Genomic DNA, 27,982 nt, shown 5'->3' with positions numbered 1-27,982 from the left:
GACAATAAACCCCCCAAAACAGCAACTCCAGTGTTGCCCCAGGTTCCCTGCTCATTTGCCTTCCCCATCCTCCTCGCTGTTCCTGCCACTTGCTTTTATTTCTGACTTTTTCTTGGCTTGGCTTACTTTTGGCGACGGTTGTGGACTGGGTCCTCCCCTGCAAAGGACCTCATTCATGTGCTGGTATTTTTATTTATTAAAAATTTATTTTCCAAGTGCCCGGCTGCAGTCAGGGCCCAGTGTCAACCAGATTATAAATATTTAATGATTACATAGTTCTCCCACCATGTCCAGCACCTTCATACTCCGTCCCACATCCAGCAAACATAGTTCAACGTTGTCTCTTCTTGGGAACCTACCTGACAAACCATGCAGGTTGCATGCCTGTATGTTAATCCTTTGTTATGCCAGTAACTTGAAGTAATGATACACCCGAACTACTTCAGAAAGCTCAGAGCCTTTCTTAGGATCAAGAGAAGGATCATTATTGGGTTAAAACCCAGGGTGGGCCAGGCACAAAGGACAGGAAGTGATCAAAGGAGTCAGACGATCCGAGTTCAGATCTCAGTCTTCCGAGTCCCCACTGGGTCACGTGACACTGGAGGCGAGAGCTTCGTTCTCCTCTTTGTTAACACAGGTCTACGCACGTGTAGGGCGATCGTGCGATTCTTTGCGACACTGTCTACAAAGTGCCGCGTGTGGGCCCAGCACAGGTCAGCACCCTTTAAATCAAAGCCACTGGTGTGACCATGACTGAGCCCCACAATTCGGGGTTCAGCGTCTCTCTGACGGTCTGCTTTCCTTTTGCAAACACCACGCTTGAACACGTTGCTTGCTCCTCATGGTGCAGTCTGAAAGAGTGAAGGTTTTCTCCCACCTGGGGAGTTTGCGGGGCTTGGGGGTGACTGAGTGCTGGTCCACACGAGAGACAGAGACTGGCTTTTTCTTCTCTCCTTGGTGGGATTTCCCTCAACCTTTTCTCTTACTGTCTATTCTAGGAAAAACAAGACAAGAAGGACCCGAATGAGTGTAGCCCGGATGGAGGGGGCCAGAGCACCGTTCATGCTGGTTTTCAGGCAAATCTCTTCCTGGTGCGTCAGGAAGAGTTTAGAACCACCACGGAGTTCGTGCACAGCTTGTTAGCTACACTGAGTTTGTACTAGGCCACACAACTGTGATTTTAAACCAAAGGCCACAGCACGATGGAATTACCAGAGGATGGCTTTTGTGTTATCTTTTAGGGCCCTCTTGGAATGGGGTATGATCATTGTGCATATTTCAGCACAAATTCGTGTTTTGGAAGCTTGTCCAGATATAATTCCGTCTGTCCATGATCAACACACACAGACACAAAGCTGTCACTGAGCAAAATAAACACGAGTGGGTTAAAAACTTTGCTTCTTACTCATTCATTGGCAATAAATATCTCCTAGATATGAAATCAAAGCAGACATTCATCATTGTCATAAATTATGATTTTAACAGTGCTTTCTAGAAGTTTCTTTTAGGCTGAAACATTTGGATTTGGTTTAAATTGAATCTCCTCTGGAGAAACAGACGTTATCTTAAAAGGTCACGGGGGGCAAAAAAAAAGAGCGAGCGAGCGAGAGAAGCATTTAAGCTTAGCATATGGTCTGAGATCCAGGGAGAAAATCATTATCGGGACACACAGAAAATATCAATTAAATTAAGGTTACCACCTGCCTAGTTTCAATCAGGGTATTTCAAAATAAAAGGTCTGTGTCCAATGTCTTGATTGACTTTATTTCTGAACGTACGTGTGTGTGTGTGAGACAGAGATCTGGAACCTTACTTTTCACAGCCATTCAGCTACTCTATTCTCTATTCTTACCGCTATGTCTACTTTCAAAGGATCTTACAATCTCTAGGGTTGTAACAGAATTCAAATCAGGCAGCCTTGCTATGGTCCTGTCCTCTTCCCGTCTACCATATTTCTTTACAGAACTATCTTTCCCAACAGCACACATGATCATACTACCCTTCTGTTTAAATTATTTGATGAACCCAATGTTTCTTCATAAAAAATTCTACACCTTTTGGAACACTGTCACTCTGAGGCCTCCACTGATCTTCTTTATGTCCTGACCCTTCCCGACACGCTCCTGTGACCCAGACGTCCCAGGTCACCTGCATTTCAGCACAGCCAGCATGCACGTTCTTTTGTTACATCCTCTGAACCAACTGTGAACGTCGGTCTTCCTGTCTTCACAAGCCTCTGCTAGTCCCCTAGGCCACTCAGTTCCGTACATAAGGGCACTGTCGGTGCAGGCTGAGCTCACATCTACATTTCCAGCGCTTACAATGACTGCTACATAGTGGGACATTTATAAACATTTTCTGAAGAAATGACAAATGACCCAGGTTAAACATCTGCATCCTAAACTCAGTATTTTAGCAAAAGGTAAACAAATTATCTTTACTCACTGATTATAATTGATGAGAATTTTGATTCAACTTGTACACCACCCCTCTGATCATGGGACCCCTGCAGACGGACCACATTTTTTTCTCTACCCCGATACCTGGCATGTGGTTCGTGCTTGGTCCAAATATTCTTGTTCCTTGTTTATCCTTTATATTTTTAGTTCTGTCAAAGTTCAGGGGAGAAAAAACAATTGAGGGAGTTCTCGCCAGACTCTGCAAGGCAGAACTGGTGGACAGGAAGAGCTGAACAGTTCAGGACTAAACTGCCAGGGCAGCCTGGGCAGAAGCCGACGCCAGGACGTGAGCGGCAGCAAGTCCAGCCAGGAACAGACGGGTCCACCCGGGAGAACCCACTGCGTTCCCATGCTCCTGCTGCTGTAACAAACTGACACAACTTTGTACTTTTATTCTATCTCCGTTTGGAGGACAGAAATTCTAAAATGGGTGCCGGCAGCTGCTCTCTCTGGGGGCTCTGGGCGACGATTCATCCCACTAACCGCCCCAGCGAGCAGCAGCCCTCCGCGCTCATCTGCACTCGCTCCGTATCTCATGGTATTTTCTCCTCCTGCTTTACCATCACGTTGCTTTTCCTCCAGTTCATCCCACTGGCCTTTCTCTTCTAAGTGCCCGTAGCTTTACACTGGGCTCTCCTGGATAACCCAGAACACTCTCTCCATTATAAACCTTTAGCCTGATGACTCTGCAAAGTCTCCTTTGTCATGTTTGGTAACACACACGGATTCTGGGAGCTAAAATGTGCATACTTTGGGGAGGGGCATTATTTGATACGATAGGATAAAATCATCTCTGTAACTGTGATTGAGCCACGTGGAGATTTGGATCAAAAATGTTACAGATTTTAAAAAATAGCAACAATAATTCTTTGCATTGGGAGAATATATTCAGGACTCAGCACGGAGGCCAGTGTGGACAGACGAGCAAAGGGAGGAGCGGTAAGAGGCCAGAGCAGAGAGACCAAGGAGGGGTGGACAAAAGGAGCTTAGCAGGGGCCTTCCGTGCAGCTCACGAGGAGGATGTGAGCCTGTATCCTAAGGCATACTTGCAGGTGTTGACCAGATGTATAACATCATTTGGGACTGAAGTGTAGAGTCGAAATAAAAAGCTAGAAGGAGCAAAGTGAGTCAGAAAGAGAAGAACATTGGAATTGATACCAGGAGCAGAGCATAGCTCACCAGGTCCCAGATCTAATTCAACCAACCGTGTTGATTATGTTGGCTAATTCTTTTTATAATTCGGGTTTCTCTCTTAGGAGTCCAGCAGGTTCTGGAAGCAAAGTAATTACGTACGTATGGAAGGACTGAGATGGTCCTGTGACCCAGACGTCCCAGGTCACCTGCATTTCATCACAGCCAGCATGCACGTTCTGCCTACCACGCTGTGCATTACAACACTGGCCACCCTCCTTCCCCAATTGTTTTGCCATAATAACTATCTATGCACAGTGATGTATAATAGAATACGTTTACTGATTACCCTCCGTATATGTTTAGTGCAGAATGTAGGTGAAGGAAGGTTAAAACAACACTGTCGTGAGAACAACTTTGTGAGTGTGTCTGTGAATTTTATGTTCCAGAATCCAATTAAATAGAGACCACAACCGGGATCTTCTTCCTTTCAACTTGGTATTTAGCCAACAGAGAAAGCGAGCTAGAGGGATGTAAAAAGCTTCAGTCAAAAAGGCCAGCTTCCAGGGATGGTAATGTTACTGGGCACGTAATATGACTGTGCTAAGCAATAAATATATGAAAGGCAGTCTTATCACCCAATTTTAAAGATGAGGAAACTGAGCTCAGAGAAGTTAAGAACTATCCTCAATCTTGATGACCATCACAGCGTGTAAGCTGTACAGCCAGGGTTAAATGCAGTCCGACCCCAAAGCCCGTCTTCCGACCAGCACACTGCACGCTTCCATTACCTCAGGTCTGTTCCCTTACGTCCACAGCCGTTTTTGAAATAACCAACCAATGAGCAAATTAATTTCCAATTAATCAGATTATTACCTAGTGAATGATTAATTTTGCAATGATCGAAGTTATTTGATGCTCATTTGATAATCCTAAGCTTCTGGGAAAGGGTTCAATGAAAACAGACCCTTACAATCTTTGACATAAATACCTAGCGCTGTAAAGGAGTCACGTGTTTTAGGAAGCTGTCTGGTCAAACAGCAAAGGAGAGATAAAGTGCTTTCAGATGAAAACTTATTGAAACTTTTTCATGTATAATTTTGTCTAAGTCTTTTTGGAAGATATTTTTCTTCCCGGCTTTTCAGCCTCATGGGGTTAGCAAGCGCTCTCATTTTGCTTTTCAATGTTTAAAATATCCAATTAACTGGAGCTAATTTAAAAATAATTCCAGTATCTTGGGGTTTTGTGATCAAGTTTACGCTGTGTCTCCGTCTCTCTTTCTCTTGATTTTATCCAATTAATCATATCCTCCCAGACTTATTTTCAACATTTGGATGCCTGTGTTTCTTTGACCCAGTATAGGCTCTTAATGTGTGTGTGTGTGTGTGTGTGTATGTATATTTTATATCATATATATGGATATATATGTATACAAGATAAAGAATGTGGAGCATTACACACTCACACACATATATATAATATATATAAATAATATGAAATCTTTCAATTTCATATAATATTTATCAAAGCCTGTTTAAAATGCTTAGGGCCCACATATAGACACACACGTTTATAGACAAACAGGCGCTAAATTACTATTTAACATGTGAATGAGAAGTGTCTCTGTGAATACGGTCTTTAATGTAATACAGTGGATTCTGGAGCAGAGAAGCGGCTCCGGCTGAGGGAGAGTGGCCCTTACTGAGAAGACAATTCAGTAAGAAACAAAGAGCAAGGATGTAAGAACGACCCAAGAAGACAAAGCCCTTTGGGTTTCCTGTGTGTGTGTGTGCGTGCGCGCGCGTTAGTGTGTATATGTTACTTCAGGCCATTTTATTCAGTGTATGAAAGTAAGATTTAGGAAATGAAACATCAATTTTTGATTTCTAAAAAAAATGAAAATACTACATAACAAAACATTCTCTTTGAGAGAATTTTGTTTTAAGTGTTATTGACCCAATCGTTCAACTAAAAACCCTGGGAAAAAAGAAAAGCAATAAAAATGCAAAAAGAAATAGAAGGAACTATAGACACTGGCAGACATTAATTTTAAAAAGCATTTATAGAACAGAGAGAAAAAACTAGCTGCGAACATGTATTTTTAAATGGCGAGACAGAAAAGCTGCTGGCCTTGAGCAGAGAAAAGAGAACAACCCTAATGACCGTTATTATAAAGCTCACGTATAGTTAGAAGAGAGAAGAAAAAAGAGCATGAAAAGTATGTAACTTAAAAAAACAAACCTCTTTTGAATACACAGATGAGATGAACATTAAAACAAACAAACAAAAGAACAGTGCTTGGTGATTCACATGGGAGAGTTTTCCAGAACGTCCATCGTTACCACACGAACATCTAAAGAACGTGAGTTCACGTAGGGAGAAAACGATTCCCAGGTGACTCTACTGATAACGTGCCGCACATTTCTAGGAAGAGGGAATTCCTCTATTACGCCAACTGTTCAACTGAGTGAAAAATCTTCCCAACTAGTTTTCTGAGACCAGAGTAACCCTGCACCCACATCAGACAAAGGCCCGAGACACAGGGAAACCTCAGTGTGGTCCCCGTCAGAAGACAGACAGGCTGGAGCCCCAGGAAGACAGGGCTCCAGTCCCCGCCTCAGAGCAGGAAAGGCAGCGCGGCCAACGCTGTCACCTGCGGGCCCAACGACGAGCTGCCCTAGAAATACACATTCATGGGAGAACTTAGCTATTTTTTAGAGACTATGATTAGAAAATAAAATTATACATTTTTAAAGTATGTAAAAACGCATGACTTGCCTCTTCGGGCTTGTCTGTGGTTTCGTATGAATTTTAGAATGAGTTTTCCTGTTTCTACACTTGATCTAAGCCAACAGAGTCGTTCTAGTTCTGTGAAAAATGTCGTTGAAATCTGACGGGGATTACGCTGGACCTGCGGGTTGCTCTGGGTAGTACAGACATTTTAACTCAATCACAGCGGACTGTCTCTGGTTCCGCTGTCATACGCTTTCGTGGCTCCTTGCCACTTCTCTCCAGAGCACGAATCTCCGTCTGCATAACGATGCAGATGCACCACTGATCATGAGACTCACGTCTCTCTTTCCCACCATGTTGAGACCCCACATGGGCAGCAGTGTGCCTGCTGCGTGCCTCCTGGCAGCTCCGTATGCCTTACAACCGGTGCTCAGGGATATCCGCAGCATGAGGGACAGAGAAAATTGTGTTACTTTTATTTAGAGGCACCCTTGACTTTTTTTAAGGGGAAAAAATGAGAAAAAAATATCAGTGCCTTTCTGTGGCAGGTAATATTCTAAGGGTACCTGAATATAGAAGCTATTTCTTTGGAGGAGGAAAAGAATGAGGAAGAGGAGGAGAAGGAAGAAGAGGTGAGGGGAGAGAGGATGGGGACACAGATGGGATGCAGGGAGAAGTGTAGCTATGAGTTTTCAAAAGTGATGGCAAGACCATGGGGAAGAGAGCAGAGCTGAAATGCATGGACTGTTACTCGGTTATTAATTCATCCTTACACTTAATCCGTTGGCTACTCAGCCAGCTACCATTTACCGCACATTCACCATGTGCTAGGCACAGGGTCTCCAGCAGTAAACAAAACAGAGTAAGGCTGCTCTCAAGAGTTTACAGTGATGCAGATACTGAAAAATAATTGAGCAGATGAACAGGACCATTTCAGAGAGTGCTGTGTCCTATAGAATAAACCAGCATGGAGCGGGATGGGGGTACATATGTTACAGGGAAAGGGGCTGTGTGACGTTCTCACCTCTCAAACGTCTTTAAAAAAATTGTAACATACTGTACAGCACAGGGAAATATATACAAGATTTTATGGCAGCTCACAGAGAAAGGACCGTGGCAATGAATATATATATGTTCATGTATAATTGAAAAATTGTGCTCTACACTGGAATTTGACACAACATTGTAATATGATTATAAATCAATAAAAAATGTTAAAAAACCAAAAGAAAATTGTAACAGTAAAATGGCAGAGTTCTGTGCCTAAGGTTTTTTTTTTAAATTATTATCATATTTAATTTATTATAAGGTTTTTTATTATCAGTTGAACTAATAAGCACAAAAGCAAGATGCACATGGTAAAGAGGAGGAGAGTGCAAATCACAGGATGTACAGAAAATACGGGCAACAACCCGGACTGACACAAGGTGAGAAGATGGAGTTTTGGCCAAGTTCATGGGTATTTCTGAGGGAGAAGGGAGCTGTAGCTGATACCGAGTCTACATTTGAATGAACACATGCATCTAAATTAGCTAAAAGGACATAAATCAAAATATTTCAGATCCTAACTCAAGTCCACGAAAAGATGCGGGCATCTGTAGTACAGAGTGGATAACCGTACGCCTCCTTTCATGGAGCAACATGACATTCAGCAGCTGGATTTTGAGATCAGATTTAAAGTGGAGCAAAGTAAGGTAAAAAAGTGCATCTGGGGGAACACCCTGTTATCTCGATCTTGACTCAGTTTCTCAATTTCTTAAGTGGGAGTGCAGAGGAAACTCAGAGGAAACTTCAGGGATGAGTAACAGACCAGCTGGGGACAAGGAGCCGCTTCTACTGAGGGCACAGCAGGAAAACAAATACAGAAGTTAACAAATAAATGGATACACTCTTTTTTTTTTTTTCCTGAAACAAAGAAAACAAACATGAGGTGTGACCAAAGCTTCCACTTGGCCACTCCGTTTGTCACCCCTCTCTGCCTTGCTTTACTTCCATTCAAACAGACCTGCGTGAATTGTACCCACGGAGTTCCTATGCCACTGGGATTTCAAAAGAGTCTGGGTACCAGGGATGCTGCTGAAAGACAAGAGGGCAGGAGGACAGAGAAGCTTTGCTCTCCAGGCTTTCTTGCTGTAACACAACTTAGCTTGGGAGGACCACACGATTTTCCTTCCAAATGGGGACGCATTTGAGAGTGAAAGGCGCACTGCTAACGGTCATACTTGTACGAGAGGGATAAATCTCACCTGGCCCAGATAATTTGTTTGTAAATTTAAAATTATCTCAGGGGAAAAAAAATTGAAAAAAAAATCCCACGGTTTTCCTAATCTTAGAGGAAGGCTGCCCCCAGACTCTTGCCCGCTGCCCTGCCTCACAGTAAGACCAGAGCCAAGGAACCACAGGGCACAGAGAATCTGGCACAGCTACTTCCCTTTCAAGGACGTTGAGGGAGCATGAGGCAGCCTCCTCATGGGAAGATGCTAACTTACAGGGATACGGGAGCGCACTTAGAGCTTGGAGACGGCAATAAACCTGGTTTAGCCACTCAGTGGAGGAAATGAAATCATAAAAGCATGTTTACAAAGTCCTGGTGATAACACAGAAAAATACCCAATCTAATGGTACAAGAAAACACAGATAAAATCTACACTATATCATAACGACTGTGTAAAAAACAAACCTACTCAGAAGGGGAAAAATAAGAGGCTAAAATCAACAGCCACTGTGAACACCTCAGCAGACATCGAGATGACGGGAAAAGATGATTTGCTTTTCTCATTTCAATTGTTCTGTATTTTGTTTATTGATTCAGCCACCTTCATTCCAAAGAATGATTTAAGGTAGCTTCATCTGAATTTTACATTAATAAACTGGGTTTAAACACACACACACACTCACACACACAAAAGACTGAAGACTTTTTTGAGGCATGGGAAGGCATTTCGGGGAAGCAGAACTCTTGTCAGCTAGGACTTGGAAACATACACTATGTATCTGAGAAAGAGTGAACAGGTCCAGTATGACTGAGCCAAGAAGACTAAGAGTAGACAGTGGGGCTCACAAGTAGGTTGACCAAAAAAAAAAAAATATGGCTGAACTTCCGTGGACATCTTGATGAATTTCTGTACAGATACACTGACACGGATCTCACAGTGGAGAAGGGGTAGTCAGTATATCAGAAAAGAAAGCTGAGATGCGAGAGGAACAGAGCAGGGCACCTGGTCCACAGGCTGAGAGAGCAGTTAGGGCTGGCCTCACACTGCCGTCTGGGACCCGGGACTCCTGCGTGGGCTTGCCTCTGAACCGGGATCCAAAGGTCTGAAATAAATTTCCTTTTGTTCAAACCTACTCAGATGTCATGCTGGAAAAGGTGTGATAAACATTCACATGAAAGTGTCAGTGTATCCGTTATGAAGACATTGCCATGATCACTTGCAAGACTTGAGGACCAGGGTAACTTCACAAAATCTGCTTTACAAAAACCTGAGAGTGGAAGTTGCTGATACTGACCTAAAGACACTGGAAAATATTACTGTTATTCTTAGTGGGAAAAGCAATCAAATTATCACTATTATTTAATTGGGAGAGATTAAAGAAAATGTTTTATTTTGGGTATTAGCCGCGGTAATTGCTACTGCCTCTGGCTCATTGATAGCACTGAATCCTGAAAAAAATATTAGTAAGAGACTTAAAAATCGGTTCTTATTTAAAGTTTTAAAGACTGCCTGAATTAAATCAAAACGTCATCAATGTGAATGAACGTGGCTAATGACAGGAAGAAACTATAACTTGAAATTAAGAAGTAAAATTAGCATGGTGCTGTGTTTTTTACGTTAAAATGTATTGATGATGAATTGAGGTCAATATCTTGTGTTTTATGCATCTGATACAGCTTATTTGTATAAATCGGAAGTCCCTCTATTTGCTGGAAGTAAAATTTAGTTCACTTCTTTGAAGGGTGAGTCAACATGCCACTTATGTACACAGAGAGCATAATCTCCTTCTCTGGAGCTAAAGCATACGGTTACTGTTGTCAACCGAAATAAAATGCGCAGCCTGTGAACTGAGAGTTATGCCTTACCCAGTGGGCTTTCTGAGGATTTGAACCCGGGACACAGCCTCTCAGATCGCTCGCAGGGAGGTAGAAGCCAGGGTATACAGGAGTTTTTGCAACAAAGACCAGGTAGGCAGAACATCAAAAGATTATTGTTCATTAAAGAAAACCACATAGCTCAGTTAAGGAATTTGGTGCTCTTCTGTGTGTGGGACGATGCAAAGGTCTGCGCTCACTGAACTCCCTCCTTTGATGTGCACCTAGCTGTCTGGGGCCAGCGTCCTGTGCTTCCACACCCTGAGTTCCTGCAGGGGGCACCGCTGGGGGTGGCGGCAGAGGCCGGGCTGCCTGCCTGTCTGCATCCTGAGTTCCCTCCGCTCACTGTCCGGGATGCTAAGGTAATGGCTGATGACTTCCTGGCCACAGCATCCTTTGTTTACTGAGACGGTTGGCAATATTTTTCATTCACACTGTAAAGACAATCAAAACCTCAGAGTAAGAACAAATTTAAATTAGACCTAGCCCTAAAAATAGGGGCTAGCCTTGGGGAAAAGAAGAGCCATGAATTAACTGAAAACATTTCACAAGGCTCCCTCTGGCTGTGCTTCGGAGAATAATGAACACTGTCTGGGGTTCGAAGGGAGCAGGGGAGGGGGGAGTCAGAAACTTTTGTTACTAATTCAGGTGAGAGCTGAGGGAGGCTTTTAAGCCAGGGTGCATCTGGTGGTGATGCTGAGAAGTGGTAAGTATCTGAGTGTGAAGGTAAAGCTGGCAAGACTTGCTGACAGGTGAACATAACACGTGGAAGAAAATAATGAATCTAAATAATACATCACTACCGAACGCATCTGGTTAAACTGAGAGAATGTTATTTCTTGGAACAATATTCTCCAGTAGAGCCATCGTATTCAGGTTATTTTTTCCCAGGGGTCAAACGTAATAGCATTTTGTTCTAAAGGAGTAGATGGGATTTAAAAAATCAGCAGGTTTACTGTTAACAGGAAAAGATGGGCACAAAAACTTGACTCCTCGCTGAAAAGTTCTACCCGAGTCTGGCTTTATCTAAGATGATGTATCTTGGAAAATGAACTAATGACAAACAGACTTACAAGTATGCAATGACCAACTGCTGAGAATTTTACAAACAGTTGTCCTTTACAATCTCCATTATAAACAGACATTTAAGATATTTGTCACATTAATTTGTTACCTATTTTTGCTAATTCTTTATTTCTTACTTGTTTCTTATTTGTTATCTGTTATTTAATTTTTATCTTAAATTCTGTTACCTATTTCTTTCTTCATAAAATTCTCTATTCATTCGATTTATGGAATCCACTTTTTTTGTTTTCCGGGATTACTTTCTCTACTTTTATCCAAATGCTCTTCATCTGAGGAATTTTATTTATGATTTTCTCTTTCATAATGACAAGTATTAAGTCTTTCTTACACACAATTTTTTTTCAATGCATGATGTATACATATTAAGTTCTCAATGAATGTTGAATGAATGAATCAGTGAATGTAGTAGTGATTCTCAAAAGGCAATAGCATATGTCAGTGGGATAAGGTCACACAGAGTTTCCGGAAGTGTCTTTTTAAAATTACAGTAAAGATTTTGGGCATCTACGGGCTGCCACCCAGCCCCACCCACCCAGCGCACTCGGGGTGGGCAGTGGGACTTGCATGAACCCGTGAGTGTGGCTGGTCTAGTGTCTCGGACTTGGACTTCCCATTTACTCCCAGAGCTTCGATCGCCACCAAATGCTAAAAACACCCAAATCTCCATCTCTAACACTGCCCTTCTTTCGTCAGCGCTTCACCTGTTCATTTATAAGTCTTCTGGTTATATTCTTAATTAAATCCTGGTAGGCAGCTTCTAAGGCAATCCCCACATTTGGAAATACTCTAGTGCAGTGTGCTTGAACATCACGTTGGGATTGGCCTTTGTGATCAACAGCGTATCAGGTCATTTCTGAGAGGAGGTTATAGAAAAGACAGGGTGTTGTCTCTTGAATTCTCTCTTTCTCGGATGATTTGCTCTAGAGAAAAATGTGTCAGGGGTCTTCATGAGGGACTGACGGCTTCTGCCAATAGCCACGTGAATTAGCGTGGGACTGCTCCTAACCGATGTGAACACAGACCTGCCCAGATCTGCACTGCAACCTCGTGAGAGACTGAGCCAAAACCATCCTCCAAAGCCACTTCTAGACTCCTGATGCTCCAGATTCCGGATGCTGACACAGAATGTGTGAATTAACAAACACTTGCTGTTTTAAGCGGCTACGATTTAGGACCGTTTGTCATGTAACAATAGATTTAAAAAAAACTGAAGTACAGTCAGTTACAGTGTGTCAGTTTCTGGTGTACAGCACCTTGTCCCAGGCATGGATCTACACACACAGATTCGTTTTCATATATTTTTTCATTAAAGGTCATTACAAATACCGAACACTTTTCACAGAACTAGAACAAACGTTAGGAGGCGAAAGACTTATACACAGAGAACTACAAAACAACGATTAAGAAAATCAAAGATGACTTAAAGAAATGGAAAGATATCCCACGCTCTTGGATTGGAAGAATCAATATCGTTAAAATGGCCATGCTGCCCAAGGAAATCTACAGATTTAATGCGAACCCTGTCAAACTACTCAGGACATTTTTGACAATAGATATTCATAGAGCATCTAACACTCAAAGTAGCTTGAGTTGAAATCGTTCTGTTGAACCCAACGTGCTTTTTCTTCCTTTATTCTCTCCCCAGGTCAGTGATGCCACTGTCGGCTCAGTGGCTCATGACCATCCTGAAATTTTCTTCCTTCCTCAAGTCATCATATTTAACTAGGCTCCAAGTATACTAAATTTATCCTCCTTGTTTTTCCCTTAAATATCTTTATCCCCTCTGCCTTCGCCTTAAGGCTGAGGACTGAACCATGTGAAATGCGACTTGGATTCTCCTCGCATTAATAATTCAGAACTCACTCTGTGCTGTATTAGATACCTGCATGAGATTCTACCTCACAGGACTTCATTTTTTCCCCCTTTATTTAAAATAATTACCTTTCTGAATTTAAAATATACTTTCCATGGCATTTCCATGACTGGTCAGGATAAGAAATTCTGGAAAAAAAGTCTTGCTATTAATTATAACTTACTCTAGTACTTACTCTTGTGTTAATTATAACTTTCTATAGCACGAAAAATATTTTGTGTTTCTGGTGAATATAAAACTCAGTAAAACCTCACATTTTAAGCAGGTCTTATTAAATTCATTTTTATAATTCAGGATGCTAAGCTTTAGAGAGTTTATAGACAGAGGCTACATAAAAATAACACCTTAGTGAACTCATGCTGAAATCCAATAATCAGTCAGTTATTTTTTTAAGATGCATGGAATGTAAAGTCCCCAGTGGGCACACTTGTCTCTCTTATTCTTTTCCATCCTATTTGTTGCTAAAAACACATTCTGGTACAGAGAAGGGGTTCAACATTCATTGGATGGGTGACTGCTCAGTATGATAGTTTGTGCATAGATGAAACTTAATTTTAGGCTACAGGTCTACCTCTGTCCTGCTTTCTATGCAAACAATGCTGAACAACAGTTTCATCAAGAAAACTGCTTTGATCCTGGAAAGAACACATTGTCTTGTTCTTCTCTATCCACCACGAGCCTTACGTAATCCACTGAGCCTCAGACAAGAGAAGATTCTAGGAATCACTTAGCCAAGGTCACTTCACAAGAGAGCTACACAGCTCACAGGAGATGCCAGACTAAAACAAAACTGGGACAGGCGTCCTGCAAGAAACTCGTATTTAAACACCAGAGCCCAAGGCCGCAGGGCAAGGATAAAGGGGAGAGGATGCGGAGTGTGGAAAACAAGGTCTCTCAGGCACCAGGTGGCCCACAGTCATTTCCTTTTATTTCCGTCCATGAATCAGCCACTTGGACTCTTCTGTGTTCCTCAAATACGCACCTACAACCTTCGGTGTTTCTGTTTACAATTTGCACTCTTCTTGGGACGGTCTTTACCTCACACCCTTCCTCTGCTGACCACAACCTTCCTTTCCTTCCATCTTTGTTAAAATCCTTGCCAGATCGTCTCAATAAAAAGAAGCCTGCATATCCCAGCGGCTCCGTGTCTTTTCTGTATTGCAGAGTTAACTGAATTATGAGTATATGACAGTTGTTTGCCTCGCTCTGTCCCCTCCTGGAAGAGAGCACTTCAGAGGGCGTAGCCGTGCTCTTTCCACGTTTTCAGTCTCTAAGTAGTTATCATGGTATTTGACATACGATAGAAAAAGTTCAATAATTGCTGAACTGAATGGAACTGAAGGCTGAGAAACTTTCCAGTTAAGGGATTTCCTTGTTTAAAAAAAAAAGCACAACGCGTGTAACAAAGGCAGTTCTTGATGTGGAGAAATTCCCATGAAAGCAACTTGGCTTGGAGAGGCTTCTTTTATTTTATTTTATTTTATTTTATCTTATTTTATTTTATTTTATTTTATCTTATTTTATTTTATTTTATTTTATCTTTTTTTATTTTATTTTATTTTATCTTTTTTTATTTTATTTTATCTTTTTTTATTTTATTTTATTTTATCTTTTTTTATTTTATGTTATTGAACTATACTCAGTTTACAGGGTTGTGTCAGTGTCTGTGGACAGCACGGTGCTTTAGTCACACAGGAACACACACAGACTTGTTTTCATGTTCTTTTTCACCATAGGTCACTACAAGATACTGAATATAGTTCCCTGTGCTGCACAGTAGAAACTTACTGTTTATCTCTTTTATGTATGTTACTTAATAGCTGCAAATCTAAACTCCCAAAGCTGCTTAAGGACAGCAGTGCTGCCTTTCGGCCTCCACCAGATCCCTCCTTTTCTGGCAGGATGGCGCTTTTCCAACGACAGCAAACAAGAAGAGGAAACAGTGGCCGCCACTTGCGAAGTATCTTCCCTTCCTTGGGTTTAGTTCTAAGAGTGGCTCAGTACCGGCAGCCCAGAGAAAAACCTGCACAAAAACTAAGGGACGAAGTGGGGGGGGAGGAAGAGGGGGAGACAGTCAGAGGGGGCCAATTTTAGCACAAACACCTGGCACACCTCCAGCCCCACTTAAAGCCTTGACGTGAGAAAGCGTCTACATCTGCTTTGATTTCTCAGCAAAGTAAGCAATGAAGAGCAAACAGGGGAAGTCATGCCTGAAGCAGGGGCTGTGGGCTGCTGCACCTCGCACCTCAGATTTATGGCGCTGGGGTGATCTGGGGCACAGAGAAGTTGCGAATCACGCAAGCCGTCGCTTGTGCCTTCTGTGTGGATATCAGACAGAGATTGGCCTGTGGCTACAAGTCTGTTTTACTTACAGCTGTTAGCTCTCAGGTCAACGGTGGATGGGGGTACCCTGTCCTCTTGGAAGGAGGAGTTGTAAGACCTGAACTTGAAAGCTGTCCTCTAAACTCCCTTCTACCCTTTCCGCCAGGTCTCAGCTGTAACCATCCCTCTTCATCTCACCTCCCGAACACATACTAAGTCAGGAGAGCCAACAGCCTTAAAAAAAAAAAAAAAACCCTCTATAGTTTCTCAAATCTAAGCTTCTATTTTCATCCTTTAGTTTCACTGGAGTTGACTCTGGGAAGTGGAACCAGCAATCTGCACAATTTTTTTCATCTTGATGAGAAACTGCAACTTGCTCTCCCAACTCCTTGTACCTGTTACCCTGTCCATCTTATCCGACTCCTTCTTCCCTTCTGCTTGCGGAACTGCAGCTCATCTGTACCTCCCAGGTCCATCTGTGTCCGAGTCTTTAAGAATTTTTCTCTCACCGGATGGAACACATCTGTCTCTTTTGTGTGCAGACGTGGCATTTAGTACATGACTCCTTCACTGCTCTTCTGCACTGTGCTGCCAACTTTTCTTCAATTATGCACCATTAGGTCAGGGAACAGTTATTCATCTTTGTATCCTGAACTGTAAATACGGGGCCTGGCTTATATGTATTAAGTGTTGCTAAAAGGAATTTGAAAGAAAAAAGAAGAACACCAAAGTAACCTGTGACATATATCCAGAGGGAACCGTAATTCAAAAAGACACATGCACCCCAGTGTTCACAGCAGCACCATTTACAACAGCCAAGACATGGGAACAACCTAAATGTCCATCATGTCCACAGAGGACTGGATAAAGAAGCTGTGGTATATTTATACAATGGAATACTACTCAGCCATAAAAAAGAATAAAATAATGCCATTTGCAGCAACATGGAAGGACTTAGAGATCATCATTCTAAGTGAAGTAAGCCAGAAAGAGAAGAAAAATACCATATATCACTCATGTGGAATCTAAAAAAATAGGGAATCATTTATATGAACAGCATCCTTTATGTAAATAAACATGTGGTGAAGACTGCTGGTTGGCCAGGGAGATCTGGTCTATCCTTATTCGATAGCAAAAGAACTGCAGTTGGAAATATGACTTCCCAGGAAAAGACCATCGTTCCTTGACCTCCCCTATATTTAGTTTGGGATATTTGACTAAATGCTGGTCAACGGGATGCAGGCAGACTTAATATTTATAAGTTCTGATTCATCATTAGCTTAAAAGCTATGAATGTAGCCTTGCCCACCCTCTCTTTTCTTGCTCATGAGACGGAACACTTCTGGGGATGGCAGAATTTTGAAATGAATGAAAATTCATCCCTGCATGATGATTAAGATCAAGATTGGCCTCGGGATTGTTTGTAAGAGACTGTTTCGTAACTCATCTATATCACTGCGTTCGCTCACTGACAGCGGTTTGGTTTTTATTCTTACTAACAGAAGGTACTGAAAAGCTATCACCTGGAAGGGTCCGCTTTCTGGGGGGGTACAGAAGAGACAGGTAGAGGAGATAGAACAGAGACGTGAGAAAACTGGTTATGACAGACAACAGAGAAAAGACAACTGAAAATAAAGTGAAATTTGAAAAAACTGGGTTCCATGGGAACTCTACTGAAAAGCAGGACACAGATAAACCAAGTGCATGGGGCGGTCATTTATTACTTCCAGACAAGGACATACCTCCTGTTAGACGCTTTCTCCTAGAGCAAAGCATGAAAGAGGAGTGGGTAATTCAGTTCTTTCAGGTGACAGGAGGGAGTGCAAATCTTCTGAGGTCTTACAAGCCCTGGACAGCTGGCATGTTCGTGTCCACTCTCTGACACACCTAACTTAGAACCACGAACCCTAAATAAGGAGACTCTGTGACACGCTGTCTCTTAGCTCATCCCACAACCACTGATCACTGCTTTAAATTGCTCCACCAGGTTTAGGGGAAGTAATGTGCAGAAGCCCATTCGTACTCCCACCTCATGGCTTTTATAACCAAGTAGACATACTGGGTCTATCTGAGCAGGGCGAGAGAGCCAGCCCACGACCGTGCCAGGTCAGCGAGCCCTTGTGGTCACTGGATAACTCAGCTCCACCAGCTCAACGATGGGGCTACCCAGCCAAAAAGAAGTCAGACTTTCCCATTTTGAGGTTACATCAATATTTTCCTCAACGTGGGAAAATTTCATGCCAGCTAAACAGGTAATCACAAGATGAGGAAATCATTTTAATTCAGAGTGTATCAAAAACAAAAAATAAAAATCCACAACAGGATTAACAGCTCAAACACCAGCGAGCTCTGCGAGCAACGGCGATGGGCTTGGCCACCTATCGTCGTCTTCAGCGGCAGCTTGGTTTTTATTTTTCAGAACCCTCTCTAATCAGACTCTCGAAATGACGCCCCACCAGCAAACTCCAAATTACATCTGACAAACCAGAGATTCAATTCCAAATATTCTGCGTGTTCTAATACACAGCTGAGAGTCCAGAGAAACATGCCCAGCATAGCAAATGATGGAAGGGAATACCAACAGAATGCGTAATGCAAAATCCATACTCGGTGGTTAGCTTTTTTGTTTTTCTTTTATAATTAACGAATACTGGAAAATTCTGTTTGTGAAGAAGTTGGATTAAAACCATAAATTCTTATCGAAGCAGTCAGGTACAGCTTTGACATTATTATGCACTGTGAGAGGTGCTTAAGCATTCAACTGTTTGAGGTACCATCACCAAATGGCTTTAGTTTGAATTTTTTTTGATAAATTTTAAAGGTCCAGAGGAATCCAAGTATTTCTTTGAAGCCTACACTTATACAATATTTTATATTTTCTTTAATCATTTCAAGTATTATGCTTAAGGTACTTGGAGTCCCATCTCCAAAGATTCTGGCTTCCTAAGAGCATCCTTGGGCCCTGCCCATGAGCAACACCTGCCTTAAGACACGGGTACTGTTGGCACTTTAGAGACAGTGACCCAGGCCAACAGTGAGCATTTCAAGACTGGAGGTAACACAGGTGAGGCGGAACTTTCACGATGTTTCAGGTCACATCATGCAAACAAATGGCTTCCTCACTGGCTCACTTGCTCCTTTGGAGAAATGGGATTTGATCAGACCAGGAAACATTAACTTCTTTGTGCACCTCACAAGGCCAGTGCTTTGTGGAATATTGGGGAGGAAACAAAAATATCACCATTTTTTTAAAGCTGTTATTTTAGAACTTCTGATTTCTCTCTTTCTTTTCACATATATTTAGCATGTGCTTGTTATGTAACAATGGTCCCTTGAGTAGGAATAAAGTCGTGAACAAGCAGGGCAAAGTTCTGGTGTTCATGTAACTTACGGAGGGTAAAACAGATATTAACCAGTAAACAAGAAGGAAATATTTTAAGTTTTGGTACTTGTAATGCTATGAGGAAAAAATAAAGCAAGTTAAGGAAATGGAAGAAGGGAGGGGGTGTCTATTTCATAAAAAAAGTACCCAGAGAATAATTTATCGAGGTGATGCTTAAGAAGCGCTCTGAGAATGAACATAACAGCCATGGCAAATCCTAGATGGCCACGGTTTCTACTTTCCAAGCACCGTACACGGATACAATCATTTAATCCTCATCACAGCTCTCAGAAGTAGGTGCAAACATTATCCTCGTTTTTAGACGGACTGAGAGTGTCAGGGATTAGGTGACGACTCCCCCACGGCCATGCACCTACCAGGTGTTGACGCTGGGCTTTGAGCCAGGACGTCAGACTTCACCGTCCATGTTCTAAACCATCCCACGGCCCCGGCGAGAGCCCTCTGTAGGCAGGGGGAGCGGCGGTGGTGAGACTGCAAGGATGTCAGCGCCCCGAGAGGTCGGGATGATCCACCTCAATGTGGCTGCGGAACAAGTGAGGAGGAGAAGGGAGTGAGGTATCAGACGAAATCAGGGAAGCAGGTATTTCACGCTGTTCATAAAATTAATGTGACTCTAAGCGTACATTGTACTGTATATCTGAGTGTGTATCTAACTGTGTATCTAAGTGTGTCTCTGTGTATCTAAGTGTATCTCTAACTGTATATCTGAGTGTGTCTCTAAGTGTGTATCTAAGTGTGTCTCTAACTGTGTATCTAAGTGTATCTCTAACTGTATGTCGTACTGCTCCTATACAATGGGTTGTGCTAAACAGCTGGGGGTTAATAATGAACACACTGAGAAACCTTGCAGGCTTTTGGGTAGGGAAGCAGCATTATTTTAGGTTTTGGAGGCTCCCTTTGGCTGTATCCAGGTTGATGGAGTTTGGGTTAGCAAGTTTGCAACCTGAGAATAATGAAAGTACCATTTCTGCAGCCCGGTGATGATGGGGAGAGTTCAGTCTAGTGTTAGGAGCTGGGAAGTGTGATAACACGGGGATATATTTGAAGGCTGAGCCATCATGACTGCGTAGATCACATGTGGGAAGGAGAGAGGTGAAAAGACTTCAAAGTAGGGTGTTTTAGACCTGTTAATATGCCACCTGAAATTTAAGACCATGAGCTAAATTGACTCATTTATACACCAAAAAATATATATATTTGCAAATGTTATGACACAAATATTAACACACCATTTCGTAACTCTAACAGGCACACTTTTCCACACTTTAGCACATCTGAAATTGTTATGCTGCTCATTCTTCATAATAATTCAGGTGTAATAAAATATTATCATTGGACTTGATTTTCTCAGTGGAGAAAACATTAGCATTTGATGATTTGCTAGGTCTCAGCTTCCCCCGCTATTTCCACATTCACAGCTCTCTTTCACAGGAGTCTCTACCAGAATACCGGCAATTTGTTAAACAGTTTTGCGTTGTTCTTCAAGCATGCTCTGCAGGTACGTCACGCTTTCATTAAGGACAGCACAAACTATTTTAGAGAAGTTTTCCTTCTGTGTACTCAGCCCAGAGTCAGACGTGGAGTAACAACTCAATGAATGACTCCCGAATTGATAGAACAGTGGGATGCGGTACCGTCCAGAATTTATCTGCATCATTTAAGAGCCAGCTAAGTGTCTGTTTCTTCGGCCTCACTTTTCTGTTGGCTAATTGGCTATGAGAGGAAACAGAAATGTCATCTGCATAATCAAAATTCCAGCAGGAGAGCAAGGGGCAAGGGAAAATGTACTTTAAGGAAATGATAAATGGAAACCAGAAAGGTTACTGGAGAATGGGGCATGGGGAAGGGACCTTTCCGGTAGAAGCACAGAACCTAATATATACTGGCAGGGTATATTTGGTTTTCCTCTTCCAGACAAGCTCTTTCTCTTTTCTTTTGCCTTTTAATATCAATTTATTGCATAACAAGACTAAACAGATAGAAAAAAAAATACCAAAACCTATGGGGAAATTCAAAACACTCATATTGTATAAATATGATGAAGTTCAAAAACGCATTTTGAAATCTGCACAGATACACTTAGCAAGATGCTATAATGGTAGTGTTCCTTCAAATAAATAAAACATACAGTCAAATTTAAATATATATGCCAATTAAATATATATTGTCCTAACCATCATACCAGCATAATTAAATCAACACCAGGAAAGAGAATTTTTGGAAGGCAAGTCCATGTTTTCCCCCTAGTGGCCTGGTAGTCAATTAAAGTGATTTGGTTAAAGAAATCAGGGTGGATAGAAATTAATAAATCAAGAAAGAGCAGAATGTGGTCACAGTGAAAGAGCAGTAAAAAATTTACAGGCGTGAAACAACAACAGAGTTCATTAGGCTACATACTTAGCAAGTTGATTTAAAAATTCAGACCCTCTGATTTTGATCTGCAGTGGAGCGTCCTGGTGGCAGGCATTCAAAGGCAGCTAGACTGTGCGCATCCCAGGCCTGGGTAACCGCAGACAGCTTAAATCACAGTCTCCCCTGAAAACAACCCTGCCACAGCCACCTTCACTCTCTTAACGTACATAAAAACCACATCACCTCTCTGAAAGTCACGGGGACCACTTCTGTACATGGAATGCAAAAATCAAAACATAATGAGATATTTTTCCACATCCAGCCATGCATACCTGTTAAATCAATAGATCTTTGGTTCAAAAGCTACTGGAAATTACAAGAATACCAAACACGGCCTATTTGATACTATACAGGGTAAGAAGTAAAACACAATGTATTTAATATTTCAGCATATAATGCGAGTATCATCATATGGAATGATCAGAGGAAACCATCACAGTGCCACACCACACTTCAGAGCAAACAGGATACATGGAATAAATGGTGAGACATACATTTTTCTTGTTTTGAATTCACCTTCCAGAAGCCTCCACAAAGCCACTCTAAGCCATACAGTGTCTGGAATTTTTATTGACTAATTATCCACGTCACAGTTTATTCCAGAGATTCGTGCGTGGAGCAAAATACAAAGTCAACGTGGAGGCTTCTGTGCCCAGAGCTCTGTAAACTCGGGGGCGTTGCCTTACAGGAAATCCACAATAGCCGTCTGACCCGCCCTGATCACACCCAAGTCATCAGTGACACACAAACCTCATACATGAAGGCTGTCTGAGGAATTTGGACAGGAAAAATGAAATTGGGCCAAACAGAAACCAAACAATTCATGAAAAATATAATAAACAAAGTTCCAGAAGGACTTTCAAACCAGGGAAGCAGGAAGAGTGGCCACATCACCTCGTAGGTATATGACATACTCCCTGGGGGTCAAGGCAAGACGAGGTTCAGGATTAAGATGAGCAGAGACTTCAGGAAGGAGCACCTTTGCATTAACTGACCCCGAAACTCACAGAAATGGGTAATAAATGGGTAATCAAACAAATAAATCACCTGCACTATACAAAAAATGATCACAGTCTCACGCCATATGCTCTGAAAAATATTACCTAGCAGACACAATAAAATGTAATACAAGTGTTGAAGGCACCTCTGACCTCCGCGTGGGCAGGGCGGGGCCGTTGAGCTCGGCTCACTGGCAGCTTGGCACACAGGGGACCCTCAGTTTCCACCTGCCGAGTGAGGGGCACTACACTTAGACCACTGTTCCCGAACAACCTCCTGGAAGTCAATGGGACTGATTTCAAAGGTCCTCATAAAGACCTTCATCTGGGGTATCGGAGGCAGGTGTGGGATCAGGCCAGAGCAGAAAGCCGTTCTCCAGAGTGGGGTCAATTTCCACTGAATCTAAGTGCAGAGGCAAGGGGGCCAATGATGCAAACAGGCTGTTTTTTCCCACCTTCCCTCCAAGTCAGTTACGGAAGACTGAAGAGAAGGTAGGTACAGAGAAGATGAAGAATAAGTTGCACTTAATTTTAAGGCTGCTGCTCAAAGTTGACTAGGCAGAGATGAATGCGTCCTGACACTCCAAAAAAAAAAAAAAAGGCTCGTGAGAAAATTTTCAAAGAAACACCTTCCGTAAAGAAACATACTTGGCTAAATTTCATGTCAGATTTTCAAGGAATAGATAACTTTCGAGCTATTTTACCTATTTTAATTACTAAAAAATAAAGAAAGAAAAATCAGTCCTAGTTTTTTTTTAAACAAAAATGCACCACTCTATAGCTGACAAAAACTAAAAGTTTCATATTCATTTCTAATGAAAAATAATGCAGTAACTCTAGAGTGATGGTTTTGAAGATGGTGAAGGTATTCACACATTTAATTCCTGCAGTAAAACATCATCATTAAACAATGGACTTGTTTAATATAAACTGGCCCTTGGGCTTGCAAGCTGTTGACTTCCTACAACGAATGATGACTGAGAATTTAGTCATCTTGCCCAATATTATTCAAATCCTATTTTTACTTACTAAATTGGTTATCACTATGTTGCTTCTATGACTAGTGTCTGTGAACGAAAAATACTGCAAACCACATCAGCAAACAAAATGCTGAAGCCATCAGGCCATCAGCGGCTGCCCCACCCCCCAGTGAGGACCAGCCCGCAGCCTGGCCTCTGCAGCCACTCACCATGGCGCCCCCTGAGGGGACTCAGAACAGGAAAGGGCAGGACACTGGCCCTAGACAGCTCGGTGCTTGTCAAAGGAATGAATTCGATGAGCCCAAATGCTTGCTCCCTCCCATACATAGAAAAGCGCTAAATTCTTTCACTCGAGATGCCTGGTTTTCTTTAGGTAACAAGCAATCTTTTATTGTTCCAACTACCTGGTCCTCCTTGTAAAGCCCCTATGTATCCCAGCTCCCCCCCACCTCTCAGGAGCAGCCCCTCAGAGAGACCTGAGAGGCCGTCATCCCGGCTGGAGTCCTCCCGCCAAATAAAACATAATTCTCAGCTTTTAGGCTGCGCATTCATTTCAGTCGACATGTCATACCAACAACCATTTTTCCCCCTTCCCTAAAATTGAAAAAAAAAAAAAAGACACAAAATTAAACTGCTGTGGTAAAGTACCGAGACAAAAAAAAAATGAATTTTTAGTTTGGTGGAGGATAATGAAACATGAGCCAAAGTTGTCAGAGGCCCCTTCGAGCAGTCTCTTAAATGAGGGTGATGTGACTGGAAGGCAGGCATCCGTTTTGCCCTTATTTCCTTCTCCATCTTCCTGTGCAAATGACTGCTAGTCAGTTGCTGCCCCATGACTGGCCAGGAAGTGGTCCCAAGGATGGTAACCAAGTCCTAAAAAGGGCAGAGCAGGAAGAAAGAAGGGCCCTGAACATTAAGGACCTTCTGATCCACAGGAACTCGCCATGGGCTATTAACCTCAGGATTTGCTGAGTTTCAGTAGATGAACGCAGTTAACGGTATTACGTGACCTTCAGTAACGCTCTTACAACTCTCCATCTGGTTCGTTCATCCATAGATGGTACTCTTTGAATCCTCACTTTTTAGGTGAAGAGACCAAATGTGGCGTTATCTTTCTTATGACCTCTCCCCCTGCCTCCCTGTAAACTTCCTGACTTCTGTAAAAGTGTGTATTTATTTTCATATTTCAAGGTCAATTGTATTTACATTCTGTTCTGTAATCACGACTGACTATCTTAGATTTTGTCTGTAGTTTGATTTTAAGACAAGAATCTGCACCTCTTGGGGAGTGATGGAGATGTCAGCGATCTTGATCATGGTGGTGGTTTCACAGGTGTCTGCACCTATCAGAATTCATCAAATGGTACTTCTGAAATCTGTGTAGTTTACTGCACAGGAATTATACCACAATGAAGGTGTTAAGAAAAGAAAGAAGAAGTTAAAAAAATAAACCACAAAGAGGGAAGAAAGAAAAGAAAATCAATAATTAGTATTTACATGTTTTAAAACCTGCTCATACTGTTCACTGTAGTCAAGTAGAACACTCAACATCTCTATCATTTTTTGTGTGTATTTTGTATTTTTTCCTAGCATATTTATCGATTCCTTTTTCTTTTTTGCCTTGTGTCTTAATCATAACCTAAATTTCTTCCTAAAATTCTCAACCATACCCTCCAGCTTATTTAATAACTTTTATTTCCCAAGACGCCCCTCCCGACGCTCCCCTCCCCGTGTCTGATGTGCTGCTCTCGAGTCCAGCTGTGCGGAGGGCATCCTGGGCCCTCACTTATCCTTGCGTCTGAATCTTTCTTTCCTGGATCATTTATTATCACTTTTCTTGATTTACATTCTCCTTCCTATGACTTTTTAAGCAAATTTGTCTGTTCAGTAAACTTTCTGACACTTTGCTTATCAGTAAATATCACCTTGTTGCTTTCACACTGATCATCTGACTTTGCTCACCCACTTCCAGATTTAAAAAAACTTTCTTCTCAAAATTTTACGGGAGTTTCCCCCTTGTGTCCTAGCAACAAAAGCAGACAGTCAAATATCTGACCTCTGTCTTTGTTTTATAAAATGTCCTTTGTTTTCCTCAGTATGGGGAAAATTTTCAACACGTTATCTAAATGTGACATATGGGTCTTTTATCATTTGCCATGCTTGGAACTTGGTAAGATTTTTCAATTTTTAGATGGATATTTCCATTCTGCTTTGGAAAATAATCTCATATTGTTTCTCTGGCAAATTTTTCCTCATTGTTTTCTCTATTATTTCTTTTTTGAGACTCCCATAAATCCAATTTCGGGCCTCCTGAATTAATGTACTTTTTTATTAACCTCTATATTTTTGTCTTCTTGATATCTGTGGTACATTTTGGGAAATATTCCCAAATTTACTACTTAGGCTTCTACGTCTATAATTGTGACTATACTGAAAATTTTATTTACATTTCCAAGAAATTCTTATTTTTTCTGTGCCTTCTTCATAGCATTGCATTTTTGTTTTAAGGATACTCTTATATTTTTCTAATTTTTCTGCCAAAAAAAATCGTAACTCTAAAAATTGATCTTTGGTTCTCTCAATTTTTTTCCTGTTTCTTCTAGGGAGGGTTTTACTATGGTCTTTCTTCCACAGGGCAGATTCAATCCAAATATTTGTTAATTCTCGGTTGGTTGTCTGCATGTAAGCATGATGCAACAGAAATGGGAAATAAGTTGACAAATGAAATTATACTTTTAGGGTGAAAAAGGAGAAGTAAAGCATGATGTACGGTCCCACACATTCCAGAATATAAGTTTTTACTCTGAGGCTTAGACCTGCACTTGGTAGCAAAGTTATTAAATTTATATGAAAATTAGTATTTTGTGGCTCTTGTTCATCTCACAGATTAAACACACATTTATTTAGTTCTTTTTAATGTGCTAGGCTGTATTATAAGCCTGGAGCTACCGTCGTGAAAATAAGCACACAAAATCTTGTGATCTTATAAATAATAAAGAAAATAAATAGAAAGGAGAATAAGAAATGAGTGCAAGTATGTGTATGGGGAGGTCAGGCCAATGTTTTATTTTGTTTTACTTTTTCTCATTATTTACTTGACATCTAGTTTTTGCTTAGGGAGTAAATGTTTGGCTATAAAAATTAATTACTGAAGTGCAGGTGGACAATTTTCTATTAAAAGAGACTTGATTTATTTTTTAAATGGCATAGCTAAAGATAATTAGGACTCAGGGAACGCACTGTGGGACAGACACTATTTTAGTCATTTTCCATATTTCTAAAATTTACATTACATCATTTACTTACTCTTCACATTAACACTATGAAGTAGGTTCTAACATTACTACCTTTTAATAAGATAAATCTTGGTTTAAAATAAATCTTAGGGACAAGTATGTTAATCATACTCCCTACAATTAATTTAAAAAAGTAACCCATACTCATAAATGTGTATTAGTTTATAAATTGCATCCTTATGCTACTGTAATTAATCTGTCCATTAGACGTACCTGGGTTTGCTAGATACTAAATATAGTAGAAGTTTTCTTCCCCCTTCATTGAAGTTCACTTGATTACCTTGCACATACACTCCCTGTCACTATCGAGCAGTTTAGAAAAGGGAGAAATACATTCCCGAAAAGTGCCACCGAGAGGACCCCTGCAATCCAGAGAGCAACTTCAGCTGGGTCCTGAGGAATGTGTGGTATTTCAGGGCATGGAAATGAGCACAAAGACTTCTCCATTCCCAACGCATCAGCAACATATCAGGAGGCAGGAGGATCAAGTGATCACCTGAGCAACACTAAGTCAGTCTGCACAGAGCAGGACGCACCGAAGAGATGAGAGGGAGAGGCCTGAAAAATGGATTAGAACAGTATCATCAAGGCTTCCTTCAGGGCAAGAGCATGCGGACCTTGTCCGTTAACAATGGGAGTTAGGGAAACGTTTTGAAACTGATGAGTGAGGGGATGAAAAGGTATTCATGTCGCTTCCCCCAGTTAAAAAAGAAAAACAAACCCAGCAGTTATAAAGATCTTAAATTTTCCTTTTCACGAAAACAGCAAACAGTATTTTGGACACCCTGACGTCTACTCCGCTTTCTCCCTCGACTCCTCTCCATCTAACGTTGTAATTTCCTTTGCTAACTTCAGAGTAAGTATGTTTATATCCCAGATAAACTTACCAAATGATTGAAGTATACGCTTGTAGCTGTTAAGGGCACAGCCTGGAAATCTGATTTCCTGACTCTCAGTCCGTGACGCCTCACGTGTTGTTTCCAATTAGTTTTACACAATTGAGTAGTAAATGCCTACGGCCAGTTTAATATGTAACAATGAAAAAGACACGTAGGCACGCACACCTATGAAAAGAAATAGAAAATTTATTGTTATGGGGCTCCCTGCGTGCCTGATCTAGAGGGGTCCACTTCATCTCTGCCTCCTGAGACATTCCAAACTTGGTATTGAAAAAAAGATTGTATTAAATAGACAAAACA

General features: G+C 41.5%; 1 long non-coding RNA gene across 1 annotated transcript; it reads right to left on the bottom strand.

Annotated features, from left to right (window-relative positions):
• Positions 1-48: 48 nt before the first annotated feature.
• Positions 49-27,833, bottom strand: LOC140690039 (uncharacterized). Its single transcript, XR_012065232.1, has 5 exons — positions 27,671-27,833; positions 26,997-27,341; positions 24,766-24,875; positions 19,454-19,619; positions 49-994 (listed from the first exon to the last, which is right to left on the bottom strand). It is a non-coding gene; the product is annotated as an uncharacterized lncRNA (long non-coding RNA).
• Positions 27,834-27,982: the final 149 nt, after the last annotated feature.

This window comes from Vicugna pacos, chromosome 28, assembly GCF_048564905.1.
Source record: "Vicugna pacos chromosome 28, VicPac4, whole genome shotgun sequence".
NCBI lineage: Eukaryota > Metazoa > Chordata > Mammalia > Artiodactyla > Camelidae > Vicugna > Vicugna pacos.
Note: the sequence above shows the minus strand (reverse complement) of the source record. Positions and strands in the feature narration are given on the sequence as shown.